This window comes from Bombina bombina, chromosome 1 (assembly GCF_027579735.1).
Source record: "Bombina bombina isolate aBomBom1 chromosome 1, aBomBom1.pri, whole genome shotgun sequence".
Taxonomy (NCBI): Eukaryota; Metazoa; Chordata; class Amphibia; order Anura; family Bombinatoridae; genus Bombina; species Bombina bombina.
The window spans coordinates 972,055,459-972,061,946 of NC_069499.1; the positions used below are offsets into that span (position 1 = coordinate 972,055,459).

General features: G+C 39.5%; 1 long non-coding RNA gene across 1 annotated transcript; it reads left to right on the forward strand.

The window, feature by feature from the left end:
• Nucleotides 1-2,516: 2,516 nt before the first annotated feature.
• Nucleotides 2,517-2,937, forward strand: LOC128640653 (uncharacterized). The gene is made up of 2 exons (XR_008399380.1): nt 2,517-2,735; nt 2,816-2,937. It is a non-coding gene; the product is annotated as an uncharacterized LOC128640653 (long non-coding RNA).
• Nucleotides 2,938-6,488: the final 3,551 nt, after the last annotated feature.

Consider the following 6,488-nt stretch of genomic DNA (forward strand, 5'->3'; position numbering starts at 1 on the left):
TATTATAAATTTTAAATATTCCTTTGTATAACTATTCTCGACTAGCATGATCGGAATCATGATTCTCACAATCATATGGGATACTGAGCATAGTCTCAAAATCGTATATTTAGGGTGTCAACACCAATATATATTAATTTTTATATCCTGTTTAGGTCAAACCTAGGTCAAAGAATAATAATTTTCAAACCACAATAGGTTAACACTTGTTATAGATCTTTCATGTACAAAGGATTAAATCAGATGTATATATAAACTCACTTATTAGAGTGTTAATGTGAGAGTGAAACCAAAATAATAAATTAATGTGTAAGGGAAAACCAATGTGAATTTAGTTATAAGATTTGCAAATCATATGAGGCAATGTATTGTTCAGTTTAAAGACTATAATTAGGTATCTGTTGGCGCTCTACAAATAACCGATAATAATAATAATATCTACCTTCAGGGTCTCTATCTACCGTAATGGGTGAATAGGCAATGTCTCTCCATATGAGGATAGCCACTTCTCTTTTTTTTTTTTTTTTGGTATATGACGCTGTCTCACAGTGGGGATAGGAGTAAGATTTGATTATTTGAGGAGGGAGGTCAAGCCAGTGGGTCCCCTGTAAGAAAAGAAGGCCACCCAAATTTTAGATTTATGGAGGCTTATTTTCATGGGGGAGTTTAAACCCTTAACATTAAGTGGGGAGATATTTAGTGAAGTCATCTGAATTGAGATCTATTAGTGTGTGTAGGTCTTGGGATGTATGGAGAGATGGGGGAGTGGCAGGAGGAAAAAAAAAAAAAAAGAAGATGGAGGGGATAGGATACCAAATCTGATGGTTTCTGAGAGCTTGAGAGAGAAGAAAATAGTGAAACACAGCATAAGTAAATTGAGGTATGTGTCATGTCTGAGGTCTTGTCAGTTTGTCTGTCCCTTTAAATTTGAACCCTTTATAAGGCTCCTCCTAACTAAATCCTGTGCTCTGTAATTTGATCCTTATGCTGAGTATCCTGGCTTGTGCTGAAGCAATCTACATGCTCTCTGGATCTCTACCTGAGCCTACTTACAGGAACTCACCAAAATCTATTTCCTGCAACTTTTTGTTATTTCTTATGCTTGCTACAAATACCTTTGTCTCCTCAGCATTTACTTAACCTTTTAGGCTTACCACTCACAGACTGTGCTTTTCTGAATTCCTCTGCCGTGCCTGTCAGCAGCTCCTCTGATACACTCACAGCCTGCACTTCCTGTTTGGGGATACCGGACTCCAGGTAACTGCTGCTTTTCCTCTAGCAGAATCTTTCACCAGACCACAGGATTAAAGGTACTGAATATTCCTTTGGCATTACCATTTTGAAAGTGTTTTCTGGACTCATCAGGTTTTATTGCAAACTTGTATCTTATATGCTGTGAACTGAACTTATCATTGAAATTTGTGCCTATGTACATTCACTCCAGGAAAAGGCTGCATTTCTCATATATGTGACTCTATTTTCTGTGATACTCCTACAAGTGAACTGACTTATTAGCTTTAGTATAAGTATAAATAACCTACCTATTCTTCAGTATTATATGCAAGTTTCATTTTTGTCTGAGTCTTGCCTGTTAATCCTTATATACAGGCACTAATATCCTTTTCTCCTCTGTTCAGCATTTATTGGATTCAGCTTTCACTAATTGAGCTAATCCTTTCTGCAGAGTTGAGAATTCCTTTTTAACCCATACTGGGCCCTCAGTCTAGGATCCGAATAGGGGATTGTGACAACAGCCCCGATATTTGTGAGACTGAGTGGTAACCTAACCAATTCCCTGTATTGATTCTTACATATTACAGAGCCTAAAGAAAAAGAAAAGGGAATTAGTATGGAGTTAGCAGAACTCACTAATAAAGTATCTGCATTAGCTCAGAACATGGATATATTAATTCAAGGCATTAGAGAGATCCAGTCTGAGAATCAGTATCTCAGAACAGTCATTAGAGACAACATTGACAACAGACCCTCCATGTCTGAATCACCCCCTGATCCTCAAGTCTGTCCCCCAGAGAGATTTTCAGGGGATAGAAATCAGTTCAGAGACTTTAAAAATTCTTGTCTCCTTTTCTTCTCATTGAAACCTAAGACTTATCCTACTGAACGTACAAACGTTCTTACTGTTATTTCATATCTGAAAGGAGAACCTAAAGCTTGGGCTACCAATTTTTTTGAGAATAATGATCCAATTCTGGATTCTCTACAACAGTTCTTTGAGAGAATGTCTTTCCTCTATGAGGATAAAAATAAACAGAATACAGCTGAAAATGCACTTAAGGCATTAAAACAGAATGGAAGACCTGCTGAGGATTATGTCTCTGATTTCAAAAGGTGGGCACCTGACACCATGTGGAATGAGGCAGCATTGCTATACCAATTTCGTACTGGTCTTTCAGACATTGTTAAGGATGAGTTGGCAAGGGGTCCTCTCCCCTCTACTCTCGATGGACTTATGTCACATGCTGTCACTATAGATCGGAGGATTCGTGAACGTAAAAGTGAGAGAGGTTATGCAGAACAGCCATGGAGAAAGTCACCTATACCATCCTATACTCCTCCTGTTGCACGCACTTCTGATGAACCAATGGAGATTGCCTTTACTAAAGGTCCTTTGACTACAGAAGAAAAGAACAGAAGAAAGGCCAATAATTTGTGCTTATACTGTGCTTCCAAGGCACATACAGTAAAGGACTGTCCTATTCTCCAGAAACAAAAGGGTAAGAGTAGGTCTTCAGTAGTAGTTTGTACTCAACACTTTTCACTTATTACTCATTGTAACCTCTCTATCTCTTTACAGTGGGAGGGACAAAGAATCCAGACACAGGCCATTATTGACTCCGGAACCACGGGCAATTTCATTGATAAAACTTTTCTTGATAAATATCACATTCCATTAATAAAACGTATTGATTCACTAGCCATACGTGTGATTGATGGTTCTTATTTATCTTCAGGTCCTATCACCCATAAGACTGTACCACTGCTCATGACCACTACTTCTGGTCATAGAGAGTCTATATCCTTTGACGTTATAGCATCACCCTTGTTTCCTATAGTTCTAGGTCTACTCTGGTTGCAAACACACAAACCTCAGATATCTTGGAGAAATTCACAAGTTCTCTTCAATTCTACATTTTGTTCTAAATCCTGTTACCTGCCAACACATATACTTAACACATCCATTGAGACTCCTGTTATTCCTAAGACATACTCAGACTTTATGGATGTTTTTGACAAAACTGAAGCAGAAAACTTACCTCCACACAGGTCATACGACTGCCCCATAGAATTGTTACCTGGTTCTGATATCCCATACGGACATATATACCCTCTTTCTGAGCCAGAATTAGTACATTTGAAACAATATCTCGATGACAACTTACGGAAGGGCTTTATTAGGCCATCCACATCCCTAGCTGGTGCGGGTATGTTCTCCGTCTGTAATAAAGATAATACGTTAAGACCAATTATTGATTACCGAGAGCTCAACAAAAGAACCAAGAAGAACAGATACCCTCTGCCCCTTATTCCAGAAATCATAGAACGATTACAAGGGGCGACTATTTTCACTAAACTCGATCTGAGAGGGGCGTATAATTTAATACGAATCAAAGAGGGACACGAATGGCTGACGGCGTTTCGAACAAGGTATGGCTTGTTCGAGTACGCTGTCATGCCATTCGGTTTATGTAATGCACCAGCAACTTTTCAGTGCTTTATTAATGATTTATTTAGAGATCTACTTGACGTATGTATGATTGTATATCTTGACGACATACTGATTTACTCCAAAACTGAAGAACAACATACTATACATGTACGCACTGTTTTACTCCGACTTAGACAAAATTCACTTTATGCTAAACCTGAAAAATGTATTTTCAATACGGATACTATATCTTTTTTGGGTTATTCAATTTCTCCTTTAGGCATACAGATGGAACAAAAAAAAATAGAAGCTATAACTTCTTGGCCTACTCCTACTAACAAGAAGGAGATACAGTGTTTCATTGGTTTTGCTAACTTTTATAGAAGATTTATCAGAAATTTCTCTTCTATTGCTAAACCTATCACTTCTTTAAGTGGTAATTCATCAACATTCCATTGGACCCCTCAAGCAGAACAAGCTTTCCAAAAGTTGAAACACTCTTTCACTACTGCTCCAATTCTTAAGTTTCCTGATCCCCAATTGCAATATATATTGGAGGTTGATGCATCTGACTATGGCTTGGGAGCTATTTTGTCGCAAAGAAAAAACACCCAACACCCCCATGCATCCCGTTGGTTACTTTTCAAGAGTTATGACATCCCCAGAAGTGAACTACTCCATTGGAGAAAAAGAACTCCTGGCCATAAAATCTGCCCTTGAATTTTGGAGGCATCTCCTGGAAGGTACAACCATTCCTTTTTTAATTTACACCGACCATAAAAACTTGGAATACCTTAAAACCAATAAAACATTATCGGCACGTCAAATCAGATGGAGCTTATTTTTCAGTCGTTTTGATTTCCTTATTACATACAGGCCTGGATGCAAAAATGGTAAGGCCGATTCTCTTTCCAGGAAAGTTTTAAGACCTTCATATTCCAACACAACTGGTAGTGTCATTCCCCAAAGTAAATTTATTGGTTTAGCTTTGGATTTTACTACTAACCTCCAGTCCTCTCAAAAACAAGATCCTGACTTACCTCTGCCTTACCTTACCAAAAATAAGGATGGTCTGTATTATCATGATGGAAAGCTCTACGTACCCTCAAATCTACGAAAAGAGATCTTGCATTCTGTCCATGAATCAGTTATATGTGGTCATCCTGGATTCCGTAGAACCAAACATCTCCTACAAAGGGATCTCTGGTGGCCCTCCATGTCATCTGATGTTGATAAACATATCAAAGCTTGCACTATTTGTGCTATGGCGAAACCATCCAAGGCAGCTCCATATGGTTTACTCTTATCTCTACCCGTGGCTGATAGGCCTTGGAAAGACATTGCTATGGATTTCGTGGTAGAACTTCCTAGCTCTAACAACCATAACTGCATCATGGTGGTCGTCGATTTGTTTTCCAAGATGGCTCATTTTGTACCTTGTCATTCCTTGCCTAGAGCCTCTGAAACTGCAAAACTTTTTCTTTCTCATATTGTTAGGTTGCATGGACTTCCAGATACCATAACATCAGAGGTTCTCAATTCACCTCAAAGTTCTGGACTCAACTATGTATCATTTTAAAAATACAGCGCAGACTCAGCTCTTCATATCACCCCCAAACAAATGGGCAAACGGAGAGAACAAACCAGACACTTGAGCAATACTTACGCTGTCATTGTGCTTTCTTACAGAATGATTGGTTGTCTTTACTACCTACTGCTGAATTTGCTTTTAATAATGCAGTTAATGCTTCTACAAAAGTTTCACCTTTTTATGCAAATTACGGTTTCCATCCTAGATTTCATTTATATCCCAGAGAAGACACCAGCTGTCCCTTGGTCAATGACACAATAAACAAATTATCTCAACACTTTCGGATCATTCAGGACAATCTTAAAACATCTCAACAACAACAGAAGTCCTTTTACGATTTACGCAGGAGGCAACCCCCTGCTTATGTAGTTGGTGATATGGTTTGGTTATCGACTAAACATCTGCATCTGAAGGTCCCTACCAAGAAACTGGCTGCCTTATATATTGGTCCATTTAGGATATCTAGGGTTATTAATCCCAACGCTGTCACTTTGGAATTGCCGGACTCCATTCCAGTGCACCCCACCTTTCATGTCTCGCTCCTTAAGCCCTCTACAGTTGGGGCTCCTCCCTTCTCTAGTTGTGCTCCCCCGATTTCTGATCTTTTGCTTCCAGAATATGAGATTCAGGACATTTTGGATTCCCGTTTTCATCTCAATGAGCTGCAGTATCTCATCCATTGGAAAGGGTTTTCCCATGATGAGGATTCTTGGGAACCCTCCACAAATCTGACGGCTCCTCTCTTGGTCTCTCCCTTTCATCGGAGGAATCCTGATCGTCCTAGGCCTTGAGCCTTGGAGTGGCTCCTTTGGGGGGGGTTCTGTCATGTCTGAGGTCTTGTCAGTTTGTCTGTCCCTTTAAATTTGAACCCTTTATAAGGCTCCTCCTAACTAAATCCTGTGCTCTGTAATTTGATCCTTATGCTGAGTATCCTGGCTTGTGCTGAAGCAATCTACATGCTCTCTGGATCTCTACCTGAGCCTACTTACAGGAACTCACCAAAATCTATTTCCTGCAACTTTTTGTTATTTCTTATGCTTGCTACAAATACCTTTGTCTCCTCAGCATTTACTTAACCTTTTAGGCTTACCACTCACAGACTGTGCTTTTCTGAATTCCTCTGCCGTGCCTGTCAGCAGCTCCTCTGATACACTCACAGCCTGCACTTCCTGTTTGGGGATACCGGACTCCAGGTAACTGCTGCTTTTCCTCTAGCAGAATCTTTCACCA